Source organism: Tursiops truncatus, chromosome 12 (assembly GCF_011762595.2).
Source record: "Tursiops truncatus isolate mTurTru1 chromosome 12, mTurTru1.mat.Y, whole genome shotgun sequence".
Taxonomy (NCBI): Eukaryota; Metazoa; Chordata; class Mammalia; order Artiodactyla; family Delphinidae; genus Tursiops; species Tursiops truncatus.
The window spans coordinates 39,404,605-39,428,388 of record NC_047045.1 but is presented as its reverse complement, the minus strand read 5'-3'; the positions used below and the strand labels follow the sequence as shown (position 1 = coordinate 39,428,388).

The 23,784-nt window shown below is 44.3% G+C and overlaps 1 protein-coding gene across 2 annotated transcripts in view; it reads right to left on the bottom strand.

Moving 5' to 3' along the window:
* ARMC2 (armadillo repeat containing 2) overlaps positions 1 to 20,887 on the bottom strand; it is a 282,422-nt gene extending 261,535 nt beyond the window's left edge. Inside the window, exon 1 of one of the 2 annotated variants that reach the window (XM_073789488.1) lies at positions 20,609 to 20,887. The gene's annotated coding sequence lies outside the window, so the exon portion shown is untranslated. The remainder of the gene's footprint in view (positions 1 to 20,608) is intronic. The other variant, XM_073789487.1, reaches the window with a different exon arrangement.
* Positions 20,888 to 23,784: the final 2,897 nt, after the last annotated feature.

The window sequence follows — 23,784 nt, the reverse complement described above, 5'->3', positions numbered from 1 at the left end:
CTGCTTGCTGCACGGCTCTGAGCGGATGCCTGCCAAGGCAGGGCCCCGACCCCTGAGTGACCTGCAGGGGAGGCTGGCACCAAATTTCTAGAGTCCTGGTCTCCCGTCCCACCCTAATTGGCTCCACCTGGGTGTGTGTTTTGTCAGGAGTGGTAGGGTTAATGGCTGGAAGAACTGGTTTTAAAATGCACTCTCAGGAGTTGGTCTGGGTGACTCTTCAGAGGAGACTGGAGCCTGAACGGGAGGCGCCAGGCCCTAGAACTGGCGTGCACCACAGAGCCCTGCCTGAGGTACCCACAGCTTCCTGCACGTGTGGCCTATCACCCCCCACACACCTGCGTTACCTCCTCCCACCCGGTGTGGGTGTGCAGAGAAGGCAAATGAAATAGGCCTGGGGAGGACTTGTTGGGGAGGTGCCAGCCACCCCTCATCCTACTGTCATCGCAAGTTGAGCAGAATGGCTTTGGATAGTGCACGAGCCTACTCCGACTTCTAGCCCGGGAAGGGCCTGTTCAGGCCATCAGCTTATCCTGGCCAGAAGTAGCCACATTTTCTTTTCACTGAACAATCTCCATCCCAATGCTCAGTTCTTTCACTACAACATGAATTCTCCCATACCCGCTTCAACCCTGTCAAGAATCCCGGAACTTTCTAAACACTAACATAGCATACTGGGCAAAACGCCGAGGGCTTCCACAGGATGACTCGTTCCGTCCTCACCCTATGCCTATGACGTGAGTACTATTACTGCCCCCATTCTACAGATGAGGAAACTGAGGCACTTGAGAGCTCAGGTACCTTGCTCAAAGCCACATAGCTAAGCAAGTGGTAGAGATAGGATATGAACTCTTGAAATCTTGCCCTACACTGTATTCTATTTCCTCTCTTGTGATAAAAAGTTGGGGACTTGGAGACCTGGCAGGGACAACTGCCAGTCACTGAGCCTCAATCCACATCCTCTAGGCAACTTATCCAAGTAAAAATAACCCCGGACTCTCTAGTGACCAGGTTAATTTGGACCTCCAGGACCTCTGGAGCAGGATGTAGGCAGAGCAGAACCCACTCTGTCCCTGACCCTCACTGCACGCGCGCGCGCGCGCACACGCACACACGCGCACACACACACACACACACACACCCCCCTCCTTCTCCTCCTCTTGCGTCCGGGCAGCAGCCATAGCCCTTGGCCACTGGAGCATTAACTCTTTTTTGAAAATGTGGTAAAATAAATGTGTATATTATATCTATCTATCTATCTAGATAGATAGATAAAATATACATATGTAACAAAATTTACCTTCTTAACCATTTTTTGGTGGATAGTTCAGCAGTGCTAACATATTCACATTGTTGTGAAACAGATCTCCAGACCATTTCCAACTTGCAAACCTGAAACTATACCCATTAAACAGCAACCTCCCTTTTCCCTCCCCCTTCACCAGACCCTAGAAACTACCAGGCACCTTTCTGTCTCTATGAGTTTGACTACTTTAGATACCTCATATAAGTGAAATCATCTGGTATTTTGTCTTTTTGAGATGGGCTTATTTCATTTAGCATAATGTCCTCTGTGTTCACCATATTGTAGCATGTGACAGGATGTCCTTCCTTTTTTTTTAATGATTAATTTCTTTTATTGCTGATTTAAAAACATAATATGAAAACACTTTTCACTCTCCCTTCTCATAAAATGTCTATTTAAAACCGCTTCCAGCCAACTTCTACACTATCTTCCCAACACCGCATAACCACACTCTCCATCCCCCCTACCCCGGCCCCCCAAGCTCTATGTGACTGCACAGAATCACAGGACACTCTCTTCTGCTAAATATCTAGAATGCCATGGAATGCTCTCGACACACCGTTTACAATCCACAGAACTCGAGCAAAGCGTCCTTTCGTTTGGCCGCATCACAGAATTTCCTGGCTTGTGATCTGATCTTTTTCTAGCATGTGATTCCAGCAAACTGACCCATTATGCCTAAATTTAAGTTGCAAATATTTCTATGCCCAGAGCCAATTTCCTCTAATTGCATCTTGTCTTTTTTTTTTAACATCTTTATTGGAGTATAATTGCTTTACAATGTTGTGTTAGTTGCTGCTGTATAACAAAGTGAATCAGTTATACATATACAGATATCCCCATATCCCCACCCTCTTGCATCTCCCTCCCACCCTCCCTATCCAACTCCTCTTGGTGGTCAAAAGCACTGAGCTGATTTCCCTGTGCTATGCGGCTGCTTCCCACTAGCTATCTATTTTACATTTGGTAGTGAATATATGTCCATGCCACTCTCTCACTTCATCCCAGCTTACCCTTCCCCTTCCCTGTGTCCTCAAGTCCATTCTCTATATCTGCATCTTTAACCCTGTCCTGCCCCTAGGTTCTTCAGAACCTTTTTTTTTTTTTTTAGATTCCATATATATGTGTTAGCATATGGTATTTGTTTTTCTCTTTCTGACTTACTTCACTCTGTAGGACAGTCTCTAGGTCCATCCACCTCACTACAAATAACTCAATTTTGTTTCTTTTTACAGCTGAGTAATATTCCATTGTATATATGTGCCACATCTTCTTTATCCATTCATCTGTCGATGGACACTTAGGTTGCTTACATGACCTGGCTATTGTAAATAATGCTCCAGTGTACATCGTGGTATATGACACTTTTTGAATTATGGTTTTCTCAGGGTATATGCCTAGTAGTGGGACTGCTGGGTTATATGGTAGTTTTATTTTTACTTTTTTAAGGAAACTCTACACAGTTCTCCATAGTGACTGTATCAATTTACATTCCCACCAACACTGCAAGACGGTTCCCTTTTCTCCACACCCTCTCCAGCATTTATTGTTTCTAGATTTTTTGATGATGGCCATTCTGACTGGTGTGAGGTGATACCTCATTGTAGTTTTGATTTGCATTTTTCTAATGATTAGTGATGTTGAGCATCCTTTCATGTGTTTGTTGGCAATCTATACATCTTCTTTGGAGAAATGTCTATTTAGGTCTTCTGCCCATTTTTGGATTGGGTTGTTTGTTCTTTTTATATTGAGCTGCATGAGCTGCCTGTATATTTTGGAGATTAATCCTTTGTCAGTTGCTTCGTCTGTAAATATATTCTCCCATTCCAAGGGTTGTCTTTTCATGCTGTTTATGGTTTTCTTTGCTATGCAAAAGCTTTTAAGTTTCATTAGGTCCCATTTGTTTATTTTTGTTTTTATTTCCATTTCTCTAGGAGGTGGGTCAAAAAGGATCTTGCTGTGATGTACGTCATAGAGTGTTCTGCCTATGTTCTTCTCTAAGAGTTTTATAGTGTCTGGCCTTACATTTAGGTCTTTAATCCATTTTGAGGTTTTTTTTGTGTATGGTGTTAGGGAGTGTTCTAATTTCATTCTTTTACATGTAGCTGTCCAGTTTTCCCAGCACCACTTATTGAAGAGGCTGTCTTTTCTCCACTGTATATTATTGCCTCCTTTATCAAAGATAAGGTGACCAGATGTGTGTGGGTTTATCTCTGGGCTTTCTATCCTGTTCCATTGATCTGTATTTCTATTTTTGTGCCAGTACCATACTGTCTTGATTACTGTAGCTTTGTAGTATAGTCTGAAGTCCAGGAACCTGATTCCTCCAGCTCCATTTTTCTCTCTCAAGATTGCTTTGGCTATTCCAGGTCTTTTGTGTTTCCATACGAATTGTGAAATTTTTTATTCTAGTTCTGAGAAAAATGTCATTGGTAGTTTGATAGGGATTGTACTGAATCTGTAGATTGCTTTGGGTAGTAGAGTCATTTTCACATTGTTGATTCTTCTAATCCAAGAACATGGTATATCTCTCCATCTGTTTGTAACATCTTTAATTTCTTTCATCAGTGTCTTATAGTTTTCTGCATACGGGTCTTTTGTCTCCTTAGGTAGGTTCATTCCTAGGTATTTTATTCTTTTTGTTGCAATGGTAAATGGGAGTGTTTCCATAGTTTCTCTTTCAGATTTTTCATCATTAGTGTATAGGAATGCAAGAGATCTCTGTGCATTAATTTTGTATCCTGCTACTTTACCAAATTCATTGATTAGCTCTAGTAGTTTTCCGGTGGCATATTTAGGATTCTCTATGTATATTATCATGTCATCTGCAAACAGTGACAGCTTTACTTCTTCTTTTCTGATCTGGATTCCTTTTATTTCTTTTTCTTCTCTGATTGCTGTGGCCAAAACTTTCAAAACTATGTTAAATAATAGTCGTGAGAGTGGACAACCTTCTCTTGTTCCTGATCTTAGTGGAAATGGTTTCAGTTTTCCACCATTGAGAATGATGTTGGCTGTGGGTTTGTCATATATGGCCTTTATTATGTTGAAGTAGGTTCCCTCTATGCCCACTTTCTGGAGGGTTTTTATCATAAATGGGTGTTGAATTTGTCGAAAGCTTTTTCTGCATCTATTGAGATGATCATATGGTTTTCTCCTTCAATTTGTTAATATGGTTTATCACATTGATTGATTTGCATATATTGAAGAATCCTTGCATTCCTGGAATAAGCCCCACTTGATCATAGTGTATGATCCTTTTAATGTGCTGTTGGATTCTGTTTGCTAGTATTTTGTTGAGGAGTTTTGCACCTATGTTCATCAGTGATATTGGCCTGTAGTTTTCTTTTATGTGACATCTTTGTCTGGTTTTGGTATCAGGGTGATGGTGGCCTCATAGAATGAGTTTGGGAGTGTTCCTCCCTCTGCTATATTTTGGAAGAGTTTGAGAAGGATAGGTGTTAGCTATTCTGTAAATGTTTGATGGAATTCACCTGTGAATCCATCTGCTCCTGGGCGTTTGTTTGTTGGAAGATTTTTAATCACAGTTTTAATTTCAGTGCTTGTGATTGGTCTGTTTATATTTTCTATTTCTTCCTGGTTCAGTCTCAGAAGGTTGTGCTTTTCTAAGAACTTGTCCACTGCTTCCAGGTTGTCCATTTTATTGGCATATAGTTGCCTGGAGTAATCTCTCATGATCCTTTGTATTTCTGTAGTGTCAATTGTTACTTCTCCTTTTTCATTTCTAATTCTATTGATTTGAGTATTCTCCCTTTTTTTCTTGATGAGTCTGGCTAGTGGTTTATCAATTTTGTTTATCTTCTCAAAGAACCAGCTTTTAGTTTTATTGATCTTAGCTACTGTTTCCTTCATTTCTTTTTCATTTATTTCTGCTCTCATCTTTATGATTTCTTTCCTTCTGCTAACTTTGGGGTTTTTGTTCTTCTTTTCTAATTGCTTTAGGTGTAAGGTTAGGTTGCTTATTTGAGATGTTTCTTGTTTCTTGAGGTAGGATTGTATTGCTATAAACTTCCCTCTTAGAACTGCTTTTGCTGCATCCCATAGGTTTTGGGTCATCGTGTTTTCATTGTCATTTGTTTCTAGGTATTTTTTGATTTCCTCTTTGATTTCTTCAGTGATCTCTTGGTTATTTAGTAGTGTATTGTTTAGCCTCCGTGTGTTTTTATTTTTCACAGATATTTTCCCTGTAATTGATACCTAGTCTCATAGTGTTGTGGTCGGAAAAGATACTTGATACAATTTCAATTTTCCTAAATTTACCAAGGTTTGATTTATGACCCAAGATATGATCCTGGAGAATGTTCCATGAGCACTTGAGAAGAAAGTGTAGGTTGTTTTTGGATGGAATGTCCTATAAATATCAATTAAGTCCATCTTGTTTAATGTATCATTTAAAGCTTGTGTTTCCTTATTTATTTTCATTCTGGATGATCTGTCCATTGGTGAAAGTGGGGTGCTAAAGTCCCCTACTATGATTTTGTTACTGTCAATTTCCCCTTTTATGGCTGTTAGCATTTGCCTTATGTATTGAGGTGCTCTTATGTTGGGTGCATAAATATTTACAAGTGTTATATCTTCTTCTTGGATTGATCCCTTGATCATTATGTAGTGTCCCTCTTTGTCTCTTGTAATAGTCTTTAAAGACTATTTTGTCTGATATGAGAATTGCTACTTCAGCTTTCTTTAGATTTCCATTTGCATGGAATATCTTTTTCCATCCCCTCACTTTCAGTCTGTATGTGTCCCTAGGTCTGAGGTGGGTCTCCTGTAGACAGCATATATATGGTTCTTGTTTCTGTAACCATTCAGCCAGTCTATGTCTCTTGGTTGGATCATTTAATCCATTTATATTTAAGGTAGTTATTGATATGTGTGTTCCTATTACCATTTTCTTAATTGTTCTGGGTTTGTTATTGTTAATGTTTTCCTTCTCTTGTGTCTCCTGCCTAGAAAAGTTCCTTTAGCATTTGCTGTTAAGCTGGTTTGGTGGTACTGAATTCTCTTAGCTTTTACTTGTCTGTAAAGGTTTTAATTTCACCATCGAATCTGTTTGAGATCCTTGCTGGGTAGAGTAATCTTGGTTGTAGGTTTTTCTCCTTCATCACTTTAAGTATGTCCTGCCAGTCCCTTCTGGCTTGCAAAGTTTCTGCTGACAGATCAGCTGTTAACCTTATGGGGATTCCCTTGTATGTTATTTGTTGCTTTTCCCTTGCTGCTTTTAGTATTTTTTCTTTGTATTTAATTTTTGATGGTTTGATTAATATGTGTCTTGGTGTGTTTCTCCTTGGATTTATCCTGGATGGGACTCTCTGTGCTTCCTGGACTTGACTGACTATTTCCTTTCCCATATTAGGGAAATTTTCAACTATAATCTCTTCAAATATTTTCTCAGTCCCTTTTTTTTCTCTTCTTCTTCTGGGACCCCTATAATTCCAATGTTGGTGCATTTAACATTGTCCCAGAGGTCTCTGTGATTGTCCTCAATTCTTTTCATTCTTTTTTCTGCTCTGCACTAGTTATTTCCACTATTTTATCTTCCATGTCACTTATCCATTTTTCTGCCTCAGTTATTCTGCCATTGATTCCTTCTAGAGAATTTTTAATTTCATTTATTGTGTTGTTCATCATTGTTTGTTTGCTCTTTAGTTCTTCTAGGTTAAACTTTCCTTGTATTTTCTCCATTCTATTTGCAAGATTTTGGATCATCTTTACTATCATTACTCTGAATTCTTTTTCCAGTATACTGCCTATTTTCTCTTCATTTGTTTGGTCTGGTGGATTTTTACCTTGCTCCTTCCTCTGCTGTGTATTTCTCTGTCTTCTGATGTTGCTTAACTTACTGTGTTTGGGGTCTCCTTTCCGCAGGCTGCAGGTTCGTAGTTCCCGTTGTTTTTGGTGTCTTCCCCCAGTGGGTAAGGTTGGTTCAGTGGGTTGTGTAGGCTTCCTGGTGGAGGGGAGTGGTGCCTGTGTTCTTGTGGATGAGTCTGGATCTTGTCTTCCTCCTGGGAAGGAGGCACGTCCAGTGGTATGTTTGGGGGTGTCTGTGAACTCATTATGATTTTAGGCAGCCTCTCTAATAGAGGCTGGGGTTGGCGTTGTGTTCCTGTCTTGCTAGTTGTTTGGTATAGGATGTCCAGCACTGTAGCTTGCTGGTTGTTGAGTGTAGCTGGGTCATCACGTTGAGATGGAGCTCTCTGAGAGAGCATTCATCATTTGATATTACATGGGGCCAGGATGTCCCCCACATCCTGAACTTGGCTCAATGTCCTGAACTCAGTGGACCAACGTCCCGAACTCGGCTCTCCCAACTCAGAGGCTCAGGCCTGACACCCGGCAGGAGCACCAAGACCCTGTCAGCCACATGGCTCAGAAGAAAAGGGAGAAAAAGAAAGAAAGAAAGGAAGGAAGGAAGGAAGCAAGCAAGGAAGGAAGGAAGGAAGGAATGGAAGAAAATAAAGTTATTAAAATAAAAAAATATTATTAAAAATAAAGAAATTAAAAAGTAATTTAAAAAAAGAAAGACGGAAAGAAGAGAGCAACCAAACTAAAAAAGAAATCCAGCAATGATAACAAGTGCTAAAAACTATACTAAAAAAAATACAAAAACAAAAAACGGACAGACAGAACCCTAGGACAAATGGTAAAAGCAAAGCTTTTGGGAAGTCTGAGGTCTTCTGCCAGCATTCAGTAGGTGTCCTGTAGGAGCTGTTCCTCATGTAGATGTATTTTTGATGTATTTGTGGGGAGGAAGGTGATCTCCATGTCTTACTCCTCCACCATCTTGAAGCTATCTGTGTCCTTCCTTTTTAAGGCTGAATAATATTTCATTGTCTGTATATACCACCTTTTGTTTATCCATTAATCTACTGGATTTATCCTGTATGGGACTCTCTGTGCTTCCTGGACTTGATTGAGTATTGACTGTCAATCTAGAGCATCTATTGATGGACACCTGGGTGGCTTCCACCTCTTGGCTATTGTGAATAGTGCTGTTGTGAACACTGGTGTGCAAATATCTCTTTGAGACCCTGTTTTCAATTCTTTTGGCTATATATGCACAAGTGGGGATTGCTGGATCATATGGTCGTTCTATTTTTAATTTTTTGAGAACCTCCATATTGTTTTCCATAGAAGCGGCACCATTTTACATTCCCACAAACAGTGCATAAACTTTCCAATTTTTCCACATCCATGCCAACTCTTGTTATTTTCTGGAGTGTGTGTGTGTGTGTGTGTGAGTGTGTGTGTTACCATCCTGTTGGGTGTGAGGTGTGGAGCCTTAACTCTTGAGCATGGAGTCCTGCACACCTGACTGAGGCTTGGGTCTCCCAGTGACAGGATTGAGACTCACACGTGACAACAAGAGCTCCTTTTACGTTTTCCTCATGACCAAAGAAGTCAAGTGATTCTTGCAGACTTGCTGAAGAGCCTTTTTTGGGCATTACAGCTTCATCTTAGAGAATCCCTGAGGAACTGCTATGGTTCAGTAAACTTTCCTGGGTGAGCAGTGTTTTCAGTGGGTGTTGGGTAGACATTCATGATCATAGAATGTAAGCTCCATGCGGCCAGAGACATGCGTCTTGGTCATCTCTGCATCCCCAGCACTTGGCACATAGTATGCGCTCAAAAATATGTGTTGAATAAACAAAGAAATGGGTAGCTTTTGAAGACTGTGGAAAGCAGTCCCTCTGAGCTCACATGGTCCACAATGGGGGCCTTTTGCAGCCTACCTTTGGCGGCTTGCAGACTGTTTTTCATGATAGCCCTGGATGTCCCTCCCTCATTGCTCTAAAGCATTATGCACCTGGCTTCCAGCTACCAGCTCGTTCCTGTCACCCGCTTCTCCTGAGAATGACTCTGGACTTTGTTGTTCTGACGAGGCCGACAGGGAGAGAGTTTTTAAAGTTTGAGAAGGGATGCCTTAGAGAGAGCTTTTGGCAGGCAGTGATAAATTGTCAGCTTTGCTTCTAGAAAAACAAAGTATATATGTCCTCACTCCTTGCAGGGAATGTTTTTAAGGATCTCAGCACTTTTTTGTGCAAACAGTGAGATCTAGCAGTCCACCAACCCCACTGCCAGACACAAAGACACTTTAGTGGGGAATGAGAATGAGGGGGTTTCAAGCTAATACAGACACAACAAAATTTGTTTCCTCCAGGATAGTATGAGGAAAGGGCAACAACTGTGAGGAGAATTTATGCCAGGCCCGATGTCACAGTCTAAGGAATTCAGTGAGAGAATCCTTATTGTGGGCTTGGCATTGTTCTCAGTGCTTTACACGTACTAACTCATTTAATCCTCCCATCAATCTTGAGGGATGTATATTAATGTCACGCCCATTGTACAGATGGGAAAACCAAGCCACTGAGAAATTAGGCCACCTGCCCATGGTCACACAGCTGGCTTGATTTGGATCCAGATGTGTACTTCCAGAGTCTGGGCTCTTAACTGAACTATGCTCGTTCTCTTTAGTCTGTTACCAATTCATTTGTTAATTCAACAACCACTTAGAGAGAGCCTACTACCTGGCAGGGACCACGCCCAGCAGTGAACAAAACACAAGCCTCAGCCTCCAACGTTTTCTGTGTAACAAGGAGGTCTGCTCCAAAGGCGTCTGGTAGGAGAAAGGAGACCAGGGTTAGTGGGAATCCAGACCCACAAACTGCCAAACCAAATTCAAATTCATTTGGCGATCAAGAGAGTCCTGACAAACTACTTCTTAGGAGCCAAAACGTAATCTTCTTTGAAGAAAACAGCAGTAAGTATAGGTGTGTTTTAAATGGTGACTCTGGCCTCGGGAACAGACGTTGGAACATACCAACCGATACGGGGCGCTGCTGACACCACTGCCACACCCTTCACGCCAGCCCCACCTGCCCACCCAAGAACCAAGGAATGCCAAGGCTTCCTCATGAATATGCCCAATGAAGCCATGAGAACTATCACCTGAGAGTAACTTCACCCGAATTCCTGCACTGGAGTAGGATGAAAGGAGCTTCTGGGGCTGCCCTTCGCTTCTCTGGGGAGACCAGCCAAGCAGCACTTTCTCTCAACTCAAATAAGCCATGGGTTGTGTGTGTGTGCAAACTAAAAACCAGAAAGGCAAATACCCTGCATTCCACAGACATGCTGGGGAGAGAGGAACATTTGTGTCTCTGCTTGCGGGGCAGCGGGCAGTTTGGAGCGCACACCTGGGTTTCATCCCCGCCCCACGGCTCACTCAGGCAAATCCCCGTCTCTCCTTCAGTCTCCACATCCGTAAAATTGGACGAATTTCTAATCCTATACCTTCTGCATGGGGTGGATGTAAGGATGAAAGGAGAGAATCTTATTGAGTACTTAGTACAGTGCATGGCCACAGAAAGGCACCAGAAGTGTTAGCTATTGTTATTATATTATCTGCAAATAATTTCACCGGCTTTGAAATTCACTACATTTAAATAAATATGCTGTGAACACCTTATGAGAGCATTTGTTCTATGTTGTTCGAAGTTAAAGCATTATCCCCATCAGAAACATGGTAAAGCTGAGGCCCATTTCTTTCCATGTTCAATCAGGTGGCCATAGGAGCAGGACCCTCAACTTCCTGTTCAAGCTTCTATCCAGTACCTTTCAACCTGGCTTCAGTCCATTTCATATATTCAAAATCAGAGCGCTGTGCCCACCCCACTCATCCTGACTTCCATGTCCCTCTTAGGTTGGCTTCCCCAGAAAGCAGACTTTTTTGGGTACAAGTAATTTATCAAGGAGATTCTCCTAGAGGAAACCAGTAAGGGGAGCAGAGCAAGGGAGGAGAGAAGGCCCAACCATGGTGAGGTCTCAACAGAGCCCCACAGAGGGCGGCTTTAGACTGACCCTGCAGCGGACCTGGGCGTGCACCTGAGTCTTCCCTGCCCGAGAGGACAGAGCCTGAAATGCACACAAGGAAGGGCAGGTGGTGGAAGTGGGAGAGGCCCTGTTCACCATCTTTCCCAGTGACCTATTTGGAGGAAGCTGTGTTTCCCACTGTCACAACTTTAGGTTCTGTGGGTCCAGAGAGCCTAATTTCCAGAAAGGAGACACAGAAAGGGTCTACTCAACCTAAATCTATGGCAACCACTTGGTCATTTGGGGGCTTCTCATACTGTAGAGCATCAGGCAAAGAAAGAAGGTGCTGTCCTGGCCGGGATAATTAACCCTGATTGTTAAAAGGAGGCTATGTCCCTGCTACCACGGGCCAGGCGGGAGTATGTGCAGAACTCAGGGCAACTGGAGGTTAGTCCTATGCCCAGTGTTAACTGTGACCCAGCAGTTACAGCCAGCGTGGCCATGGTAACCGGGCTCAGCCTCCTCACAGATGAAGGGCTGAGACACCCCGTCAAGGGAGCAACCGGCAGAAGCGCCAGCCGGCCGAGGCTGAAGGTTCGAGGAGGGTTATGTAAACTTCATCAGCCTCCGGTCCAGCTGTAGCAGGTGAGGACTGTGAATTGTCCAACTAACTCACCTCTTGTAAGTTTTCCTATAAATTGTGGCCTGTCTCCATCGTGAGGGCTCCGTGGGAAGGTGGGGCGGAACTGAATGCGGGATGCAAGTGAGCAATGTCTGTGCTCCACCAGGTACTCTCAGATCCCTTTTTGTGGTTTATGCTCACCTGGCCTCAGTGCACTTAGCTCCCCAGCCCCACTTTGAAGCCAACTGTCATAGGTTGGGTTCCCCAAAGCAGGCCCCAGGTGAGGATATGTGTGCCTGTGATGTGAGGACACTGGGAAGGAGTGGAGGGCGAAGGACAGGACTGGGGAGGAGCACAGGCCAGAGCTCACAGAGGGCAGCTGGGCCTGACCCTGTCAGTCGTGCTCCAGGCTCTCTCTCTGTGCAGCCGAGGCAGCTCCAGAGCCCCCAGGGGCCATCTGCCAAACTCATCACAGAGCTGGCTTTTGGAACCAAGGCCTGGGGTGCGCAAGAAATGGTAGAACGGGACTGAGGGGAGTATGGGCGGAGCACTGGTGTTTTCTGTTACCAGCTTTACTACATAAATGCTTTTCAAGTTGCTTTACTACAGGTAAGAATGAAGTCGGGTCAAAGAAAAATAAACGGAACCAAGGGAACAGTCAGCCTGTTCCAACAGGACGGGAAGACCACGTGTACCCAGCCTTGCCTCTAAGGTCCAGGGGTACAAGGCAAGGCGGATACACAGTCCTGCCCTCCGGAAAGTCCCCTCCGGCTGCAGAGAGGAGAAGCCACCTGTGGACTTCTTAAACCACAGCCCAGCAAGCCCCCCAGGCAGCCTATTATTACAGGGCAGAAGGGAAGTGCGTGCCCCAGGAGATTAGAGACTGGTGAGGTCGCTCTGAACCCAAGAGGTGAAAAAACAAGTCAAAATAGACAGAGAATTGGCATTGACAAATTCAAGACACAATTTGTTTCTTCAAATTACACTTCCTTAAGTTTTGCTTGGACTTGGAGTTATTTTCAAGCCAGGCAGGTTTCCAAGAGTCAAAAGCTGTTTTGAGAGCAAGCATATTCATTGGTTCATTCACGGCGCCTTTCTTTCAGTACACATTTACGGAACACCTGCTCTGTCAACAAGCACAGGGACGGGCACGCAGCTGGTGAAGAAGAAGACACTGGCCCTGCCCGCATGGAGCTTATGGTTTACTAGGGAGACATTTGCTACATAAATAAATAACTCATAGGTATTGAAGTACAAGTTGTGATGGGCATCTTAGAGGAAAAGTGTAGACTATCACGAGAAACAACAGCAGGGTGAACTCAATCAACTTCATTTGTCAGGAAAGATGCCTCTGAAGAAGTGGCCTGCTGTAGATTGAGGCCTGAGGATGAGTAGGAGTTAAATTATGGAGGGGAAGGAGGTTGGGCTTTGGTGGACTGGCCTTCCTGGGCAGAAAGAACAGCCTGGAGTTGGGTAAGACAGGGGTTGAGCTGAGGATCAAACAAACCAGAGCAAGCAAGCAAGCAGAGTAGTGCATCCAAGTCCCCCGAAAGATCCAGGCAAAAGCTTGAGCATCTTTCTGTGCATGTGCAGTGGGAGTGGGGTTTCGGGAGCGGTAGGGGGCCTGGAGTAGTGATAAACATTAGCCCAGAAACCTGCCCTGGGTCAGATGCTTACATCAGACCAAAACAATAAACCTTTTGATAGAAGACAAGGCAGAGTGTTCTCGGCTTATAGTACCGCACAACTCCAGGGGGCACCGTACACGCTGTAATCTGTGAAGACGGCCTCTGGGTGTAGGCAGTGTGCAGCCTGTACAGCTGTAATGTGAGTTTAAAACCAGAGCTAGTGGGAAAGAAGCTCTCTGGAGAAGTCAGTAAAATGGTTTCATCACTGGGGAGAAAAGAAGAGGTTAACTTAAGTGATGAGATTTTTATTTTGTGCAGAAGCTGCAGAAGCAGTGAGGCGAAACAACAGAAATGGAAGTGTAATTTGTATTGAGAAGAAGAGATTTTTCTTCCTACAACAAAAAAAGATTTGTGGAGCTTTCGGCTAGACAGATAAGACTGAGGAAAATAGACAAGTTCCTACCCTCATAAAGCTTACAATCCAGTGGGGAAGGAAAGGCATTAATATAAATAATATAAAAACAGATTGGTCCTTGTACGTTGAGAAGACGCATGCAGGGGAGGCCTGCGGGGGTGTGGTGGTCAGGGGTGTGCGCGGGGGTCCTAAGTCTGGAGTGTGTCAGGACACCTTCCTTGAGGAAGCAGTATTTTAGCTGTGATCAAAAGGATGAATGAAGGTTAATCCAGCAAAGGAGGTGCAGATTCAGAGATTCCTAAACTTTTTTGACAACAGAATCGTTCTATCTCAGGGCATCTTACTGCACTAGAAAAATCTTTCTGGCAGTAAACTAAGGTAACCAGGGCACTATGTTTTTTTTCCTTTGAGGACAAAACCAATAGCCTTACCTTATGTTTGAACAGTGCCTCACACTTGACTGAGTGCTTTTGTATCACTTCTTTTTTTTTTTTTTTTTTTTTTTTTTTGGCGGTACACGGGCCTCTCACTGTTGTGGCCTCTCCCATTGCGGAGCACAGGCTCCAGACGCGCAGGCTCAGCGGCCATGGCTCACGGACCCAGCCGCTCTGTGGCATGTGGGATCTTCCCAGACCGGGGCACAAACCCGTGTCCCCTGCATCGGCAGGCGGACTCTCAACCACTGCGCCACCAGGGAATCCCTGTATCACTTCTTATTCAGCTTCCCAGACAACCCTGTGTGGGTGGTAGCAGTATCCCCATGCACAGACAAAGCTCAGATGCGTTGAGTGGCACGCCCAACGTCCGTTGTCTCGCAGCTGGTGAGGGGCAGACCTGCAACTAAAGTTAGGGACTACCAGGTCACCAGCTCCCAGATCATGTTAAGTTTTATGACCTTGACTGCTCCCACATGCAAACACAGTGTTATTAATTGAATAGTTATGAGGCTGATGCTTGGATCCTCAGAGCCTTCAACTGGTAGCTGAAAAGCCTATGCTTCTGAACCAGACCTGCTGCCTTTTAATAACCTAAAAATGGCGACACTGAGTCAGACCCAAGGTCCACCGCAGTGGAAGCACATGGCTGTCCTCACAGAGGTCAGCTTTAAAGGCCAGAGCCATACTCCAAGCGTCCTGCTTCTCTTTAATAGCCAATTATGGATCTAACACCTTCAAATTTATCTAAAACTTAAAAAAAAATGATTTATTGGGCTTCCCTGGTGGCACAGTGGTTGAGAATCCACCTGCCGATGCAGGGGACACGGGTTCGTGCCCCAGTCCGGGAAGATCCCACATGCCGCGGAGCGGCTGGGCCCGTGAGCCATGGCCGCTGAGCCTGCGCATCCGGAGCCTGTGCTCCGCAATGGGAGAGGCCACAACAGTGAGGGGCCCACCGTACTGCAAAAAAAAACAAACAAAAAACAAGGTAGTAACCATTCCTTCTTTATTCTCTAGGAGAGTTTATGGTTTATGTAAGATTGCTACTATTTCTTCCCAAAATACTTGAAGAATTCACTGATGAAGCCATCTGGGCCTGGAGTTTTCCCTGAGGGCAGGTTTTAAATTATAGATTCAATATACATAGGACTATTTAGATTTCTGTTTTTCCTTGTCTCAGCTTTAGTACAGTGTCTTTCTGAAGAATTTATCCATTTCACATTTTCTAATTTTTTGGCAGAAACTTATTTATCACCTCCTCATATTCTCTTTTAAATATCTGTAGGATCTGTGCTGAGGTGCTCTTTTTTATTCCTGATATTAATACTTTGTTTGCTCTCTTTTTTCTAGATTATTCTTGCCAGAGGTTTATCAACATTATTGATCTTTTTGTATTATAGAACAAACCTTTGGCTTTGTTGACTCTCTCACTATACATTTGTTTACTATTTTATTAATTTTTGGCTTTTATCTTTATTATGTTCTTCTACCTTCTTGGGTTTAATCTGCTGAGTTTTTCCCCCCTAATTTCTTGGGATAGATTCCTACATAACTGATCTTCAGCCTTTCTTCTTTTTTAACATATCTTTTCATGATATAAATTGCTGCCCCCAACTCCCAAGCACAGCTTCAATGGAATCCCTTATGTTTTGATTATATACATGTTTTGATTATATATAATACATGTTATATTATATTATCATTTAGTTAAAATACTTTTTTTCTTTGATCCACAGATTATTTACAAGTGTATCACTTAATGGTGCTGGGAAAACTGGACAGCTACATGTAAAAGAATGAAATCAGAACATTCTCTAACACCATATACAAAAATAAACTCAAAATGGATTAAGACCTAAATGTAAGATTGGATACTAAAAAACTCCTAGAGGAAAACATAGGCAGGACACTCTTTGACATAAATTGCTGCAATATTTTTTTGGACCCACCTCCTAGAGTAATGGAAACAAAAACAAAAGTAAACAAATGGTACCTAATTAAACTTAAAAGCTTTTGTGCAGCAAAGGAGACCATAAACAAAACAAAAAGACAACCTATGGAATGGGAGAAAATATTTGCAAACAGTGTACTGACAAGGGGTTAATTTCCAAAATATACAAACAGTTCATACAGCTCAATATAAAAAAAAAAAAACCAAATAACCCAACCAAAAAATGGACAGAAGACTTAAATAGACATTTCTCCAAAGAAGACATACAGATGGCCAACAGGCACATGAAAAGATGTTCAACATCGTTAACTTAGAGAAAGGCAAATCAAAACCACATTGATGTATCACCTCACACCAGTAAGAATGGCCATTATTCAAAAGTCAACAAATAATAAGTGCTGAATAGGGTGTGGAGAAAAGGGAACCCTCCTGCATTGTTGGTGGAAATGTAAATTGGTGCAGCCATTAGGAGAACAATATGGAGGTTTCTTAAAAAACTACTGAAAAAAACAGAGTTACCATATGACCCAGCAATCCCACTCCTGGGCATATATCCAGAGAAAACTCTAATTCGCACCTCAATATTCATAGCAGCACTATATACAATGCCAAGACATGGAAATAACCTAAATGTCCACTAACAGATAAATGTATAAAGAAGATGTGGTATATATATATACACACACACATATAAAATGCAATATTCCTTTTTGCATTTTCTTGATTCCTTCTGGGATTCTTTTCCTTCTACCTAAAAAACTCTGCTTAATTTTTCCTTTGGTGTCTGTCAGCTAGCTAGAAACCATCTCAGTTTTTGTTTGGCTGAAAATGTCTTTATTTCACTTTCGTTTTTGAATGGTACTTTCTCTGGTTATAGAATTCTGGGTTAGCAAGGGTTTTTTTAGCCTTTTAAAAATGTCATTTTATTATTTTTTTAGCTTCCATTGTTTTTGTTGAAAATTGGCTATCTTCTTATTGTGTCTCTAAGCAAAGCGTAGCTTTCTTGTTGTTTGTTTGTTTTTTAACATAGGCTGCTTTTACAGTTTTTTCTTTGGTTGTTTTCAGTTACTATAACGTGCCTAGTTATGACTTTCTTTGTATTTGCCTGCTTGGGGTTTGTAGCACCTTTTGAATCTGTGGCGTTATGTTTTTTGTCAGTTTTTAAATTCTCAGATAATTTTCTCTTAAAATCTTATTTATGCTACATTATCTCTCTCCTTTCCTTCCAGGACTCTAATTATACAAAGTTTACGCTGGGTTCCATATATATCGTAGGCTCTTGTCTATATTTCATAAACTTTTTATCTTGTAATTAGAGAGAGGTCTGCATATTTTCTTCTGGCTTATATTCAAGTTCATGAATTATCTCTTCAGTTGTGTGTAATCTGCTTTTAAACCCTTCCACAAGTTCTTAATTTCAGTCCTAGAATTCTTATTTGATTCTTTTTAAAAGAAATTCAACATATATGTTTAAATTATATCATTTTTTTCTCTTAGTTTTCAGTTATTTGGTCCTATCTTCTTGTATGCCTGGTATTTTTTAAAGCACATACTGTGCATGAAAAATTGTAGTGATAAATTTGAGGCTCTGGATGATGTTAGCTTCCTCCAAAGAGGATTTACTGGGTTTCTGGCAGGCAGTTAGCTAGGAGAATATCTCCTTAATCTATTCTGAGATTGAATTGATTCAGATCTGAGTTTTAGTCTCTGTGAGTGCTAGTCTATTTTCAGGCTAGCTTTACTACCAGGATATATAGCCTTCAAGGTTTCCAGCTAAAAGACTGGGATGTTTACTAGAATCCCTCCTTTTGGAAAGACTTAAATCCCAATCTTTGTTTCCTTAGCCCTGTGAAATTGCCAACAACCCTGTTCAGCTGCTCAGCATCTCTGTACTCATTCAGAACTGCAAATGCTTTGTGGAGAAAGCAGCAGTATGTTGAGCCACTCACCTCTCTGTGTTTCCTTTTTCTCTGCCATCTTAGACCCTGTCTTTGTAGCTCTCCAATGCTTCCAAATAGATATTTTACAGTTTTTTTAAAATCTAGGTCTTTCTAATTGTTCTCGTAGGGAGGAATGGTCTGCTACAAGCTAGTCCATCATGTCTAGAAGCAGAAGTCACCCCCTAAGGAGTTTATAACTAGTACTGCTCTATTTTATCATCCTTGGTTCCTGCCCTTGAGGAACCTTTGCTTTAAAACTCAATCTCAAAAAAATAATAATAATAATAAAACTCCATCTCAGTTGCTATAGTAAAAATCTTAGGATAACAAAAATAATTGATGCCTTGGATGTTGAGTATTATTTTTCAAACAATATGTTATAATGTCAATGATAATTATAACCAACAATTATCGAGGGTTTACTCTGGGTGAGGAAATGTCCTAGGACCTTACATGCATTAATTCATTAAATGAGAGACAGTGAAAACCTAGTGCTGTCCATATTCCTCAATCACAGAATTTGACCAAGGGTGGGTCATGGGTGAAAGATGACAGATAATTCAAGAAACACAGCCAAGGCCCAACTAAGAAAAAAGTTTAGACATTAACTAGGCTATCAGATTACAGGGAATGCACAGGCAAAAGTGTAATCTACAAGCCTCAGACTTCTTCCCCACTAGTCTTTTTCTAGTGGTAACTACTAACTAAGAGTTAGTTGACAACAAAAGACAAACAATGAGCATGCTTTCCTTCCACTTGAGTGCTTCCTGGTGGAGGTGATAAAATTTCTAAAGTAAGTAGCAGAAAAGAAGTAACAGAAGGAAAAGAGGGAATAACTAAGAGTCTAAATCAACTGCCACTGGGTATCAAGAATCAGCTTCATATGCATTCAGCAGACACCAAATAATTGCAGGTTTAGGCCATGGAAATGAGCTGGGTGACAGATATGAGACAATAATGGAGTGGAGGTGATATGGTACTGATGGCTCAAGACTCCACCAAAGAGAAGTGAAGGAGTTATTTAGGCTATTTGCCCAGAAAAGCAGAAATGTACACCAAACACCAGGCATAGGGCGTAGAACATGGCAATCCCAGCCTAACTTCTGCTCTCAGCCAGACGCTCTCCAGGGCCTGATACTCCTCACCATTTGGTATCCTCTAGCCTGGGTAATAAACAGTGTGGGCCTCATTCTTGTTATTGGATAAAATTCTATTTACCTCCCTCTATATGCCAAAAAATTTTGTTTCTACCAGTGGAAGCAGTCTGGGGTAGTTGAAACATAGGGTGCAGAATAAGTCTGCCTTGGGTCAAGTCTTGGCCCTACCTGGGTTACTTTGGGCAAATTACTTAACCTCTCTGAGCTTCAATATCCTCATCGTGAAATGGGGATGATGACAATAGTAGTTAGCAAGATGACATGAGGTAATGCTAGTGAAGCACTTGGCCAAAACATAAATAAATAAATGTTGGCTATGGCTATCATTTAACTTAATTTAGGGTCCTGTAGTGCGTAGGAAGAGCTTATACTATTCTCATCTGTTGGATTCCTCATTTGAGAGGCAGCCTCAGGAGTGCTGTGGGAGGGGAAGGAACAGGTGGAAAACATAGGCGTTTCTGTGATTTCATGGGTGAGCGTAAGTTTAATCCAACAGTAATTGTACTTCTAAGGCTGGTATCTAGATCTTTTTAGAGAAATGTTGCAAAATTTATGAATATGGGTGGTCATTAGCTAGATTTCCTGTTATCATTCCTCCCTGGGAGGAAACTGATTCTATTTCAGAGACATCACAGGTCTCAGCTTCCTCCCACCTATGCCCTCCAGAAACACAAAGGCTGGAATGGCCTTAAATTGATCACGAACAGATCGAGACAGGCTGGGACCTGGGATCTGGGACCCTTTGCTGCAGTACTTGCACCTGGACACACGTCTCCTCAAGCAACAAAATACAAAGAAACTATATGGGACTAAAAACAGCTGGAGCAAATTATGGACAAGATGATACAAAAAGACCAAGAACCCAACTGCCACTTTGAAAAGCCGGGAGCAAAAGCAGGGTACTGTGCCTGCCCCATGCACACACCACCACCAAACGGGTAGGCAAGTCACCTAAGCCACCCCTCTGGTCCAACCCCTGGAACCCCCGTATAAGGAACCAGCTGGTCCCCCCTCAGGGAGCTAGCAAGGGAACCTGTTACCTGTTTTCACTCCCTCCTGCTGCAGCAGGAACCCCGAGGAATCCTTGCCTGAATATCTTGTCTGGTCTCTTATCAATTTCTATTGATTTGGGAAGGCCAAGAACCCTGGTCAGCAGCAAGACGATGCCTCCCCACCGTGATGGTCAGAAGTGCTCCACCATGGAGCTCGGGGGCCTCCTCATCAAAATCTCTCCTCAGTAAAGTATTAAACATCAATTATTTACCTCCTAATGTGAACTGAATTAATGTGTCATTTCACCCAAATGCATTTGTACATTCTGCCTTACCTTCACTCTGCTGTGTCTCCGTAAAAGCCAAGGAACAGCACCAAGAAGAGGAGCTAGTGGACAGCCAACTTAGGAGTCAGAAGACCCCTGGCACCACTTCCAGGTCTCATTAGCTGTGTGGCTTCAGGTAATTTATTTTTCCTCTGTTGCCCTCAACATCCGCCTTAAAGGGTCTCTAAAACCCCTTCCAGCTCTAAACCTCTACAAAAGTAGGTTTAGGTGGAGGACCTGAAGGGCGCCCAGAAACCCTCGGGCACAAACAGCCCTCCCGCTCCGACCTGACCCAGGAAGCTTTCCACGCCCCCGCGGCGCCCTCATGCCGGCCCCTCCCCTCCCCCAGCGTCCTCCTCCGCGTGCCTCTGCTCCCCCGCGGGCGGGGCCCCTCCTTGAGCCAGGCGCCCAGGGCGCTGGTAACGTGGCCCCGCTCCGGCCTCGCTGGCTACCCCCACGTCGCCCCTCCCCTCCAGATCCCCGTTTCCTGTCTGGCAGATTTACGATGCGGTTCAAAGAAGGAAGGATGATATAACGCTTTCCTGCTCCCTCCCTCTCCCAACCGACTTAGGCTAACTGGCTGGGGGCCAAGCGGTTTTGTTCTCCGCAGCCTCGCATTTGTAAAAATACTCCAGGTCCCAACCTCCCGCCTGTGACATGGCGTCAGCTCCCAAACCCACTGGTCAGGCCTTCGCTCGTGGGCGGGAACGAGGCAGCCTTGCGCCGCGCTGGAGTCTAATTAAGTGCTGAGCAAATAAACCATGGGCTTCAATTTTAGCCCTGAAAATAGCTGGGGCCCAAGATTCCTCTCTCTGGCCTGAGCTGTGAGACTGCCCACCCCCCTTCCCTGCAGCGACCTCCGGGCCAGGACTGTGGGGTTTGTGGGAGGGCGAGCACAGGGGTACCAGGAGCCGGGAGCGCACGGAGGCGCAGGGGTGCAGAAGCCAGTGGGCGAAGCAGGAGAGGGAGACTGGAGCCTGGGGGACAGGCTATCCTGGACCCTCCATCTCAACTTGGCATCCTGGCCACTGCCTCTAGACTGTGCTGGCTGCCGGCCTGCAGGACATCCAGGAGTTCTGGGTCCCACTGAACGCATCTCTGAGCCCTGTGTGGCTAAGAATGCTGAGCTCTGGCCAACGCTGAGGTGATTCTCTAGGCAGATCGTAGAGTGCACATCACGGTTTCATGCATAATCAGTCCTCTTGGGCAATGAGGAAAAACATCAACAAGTGAACACATGGAAATAAAAACTTATGCGAGTCAACCGAATGTATTACTGGCTCAGTTAGACTGGGTCCTGAGCATCTACCTGCCCACGCCTGCCTGGAAGTCTCGAGAGAGACCAGCCTGCTGAGGGAGACAGGCAGGGGACAACTAACCACACCAGTCAAGGTGAACAGGAGGGGCGGGCTGTGTGAACTAGGGCATGTCCAGAGGGTCATCAGCTTCACCATCTGGGCAACTCCTCCGTACTTCATCCCGTCCCAGCTCTTCTCACACTGTACCCTTGTCGGCTGTCTCCTGATTACACCACGGACATGGACGGAAGCTCTGTATTATTTCCTCCCCTCCCCCACTACCCAACGCATAGGAGGCTCCTGGCTTAAGTGCTTTTGTTCCTTTTCAACCTCCCCTCTGTAACAGCCAGGACTGAATTTGATTTGTATGGTCATCAGCACTCTTACCTCAGCATCAGAGAGGCAGGGCGTGAAGCCATGACCAAGGACAAGCTAAATGAGTTCAGGGAACAAGCTTATTTGGTGCCATCTGCACACCTGGACGACCCAGAGGGACAGGAGACCTGGGGCGAGGCCTCTTGTGCCAATGGTGGCCATGAAGACAAACGTTACATGTGCCTAAAACTAGGCCAGTACTGCTGCTCCTGGCTTAGCTTTGGAATGCTCCTGTGGAATGGTTGGAATAAAATGGAAGGCGCAACTCAAAGGAAATCAGACTCAAAGGGCAGGAGTGAGGGCTCTTACCTGCCACTCCTTGGTGAGAGCTTTTCCAGCAGGACAAAAATGCCGAGCGGGCGAATCCCTGGACACAAGCCCCTTCAGCTCACTCCTGGAGATGTCTTCAGAGTTCCTTCTTCTCTTCAAATGCATTGGGTCACTCCATGAGGGTGTTCAGAGCAGCTACCACAGCTGCACGTGGCCCGTGCAGTGGGGACACAGCCAGTCACACGAGTAATTACAGCACACTGTGACAATTACAATGTAGCGTGATGAGGAGGGAATGGGGGCTGAGGGGGGACACGGCAAAGGCGCCTACGGCTGCCTAGCAGTCCTGGAAGGCCTCCCGGAGAGGGTGAGGGTCCCTGGGCCTTCTCCAGGCCGCTGCCCCTCCGCTGCTCTCTCCCCACTTCTCCAACCCCGCAGCACCAAGGGTCTAGGAAGGGAGTCCTGTGCCACGGGAGACAGATGGGCAGTCAGAGGACACATTTCATCCTCCAGAGACCCGCTGGTGCCCCGGTCTCCTACTTTCCTGCTCTCAGGGGGCTCCTCTGGGGCCCGCTTGTTCCTAACGCAGCCCCTCCTCTTGGTGGCGCCTGAGGCCGCAATATGGGCAACGCTGGGGCAACAACAATAATAATAATGCCGAGAGAAGCGGGCAGAGAGTGGAGTGGCGGAGGAGAAACACCACTTCACCCTCAGACCCCACCCTGCGGGTAACTGTCTCAACCCCCAACTGCGCTTGTGGAGAAGGCAGCTCCGTGTGGCCAAACCACAAAGTCCCCATTTGGAAGATCCCGTTTCCTAACCACCTTGGCCCAACATCAATAGCAATATTGCCCCACAAGGAGCGGCAAGCCATTTACTGCAAAAACCACCAGCGCCAGGGCTCAAAACCCAAGTTCAGACACGAAGAACTCCCCTCTGGAGTGTAAAACGGAGTTCAGAATGAAGAAAAACAATTTTCAGCCCAAGTTGCCTCCACAGAGGCACCCTCAGCGCCCCTTTTCACCGCTGCGAGGCCTCCTTCCCCGGGCTGGGCCCTCATTAGGAGCTAATGGGCCCCAGCTGTGCCAGCTTCCAGGCCTCCTCCTTAACCCCTTGGTTTCCTCCATCGTTTCCAGAAAAAATTGAGGCCTCAGAAATCCCGTGCAGGGCTCAGAGCAGAGGGTACCCACTGCACGGAGTCCATGGTGTGCATGAGCTATGGTTTCTCCTGATAAACCAGAT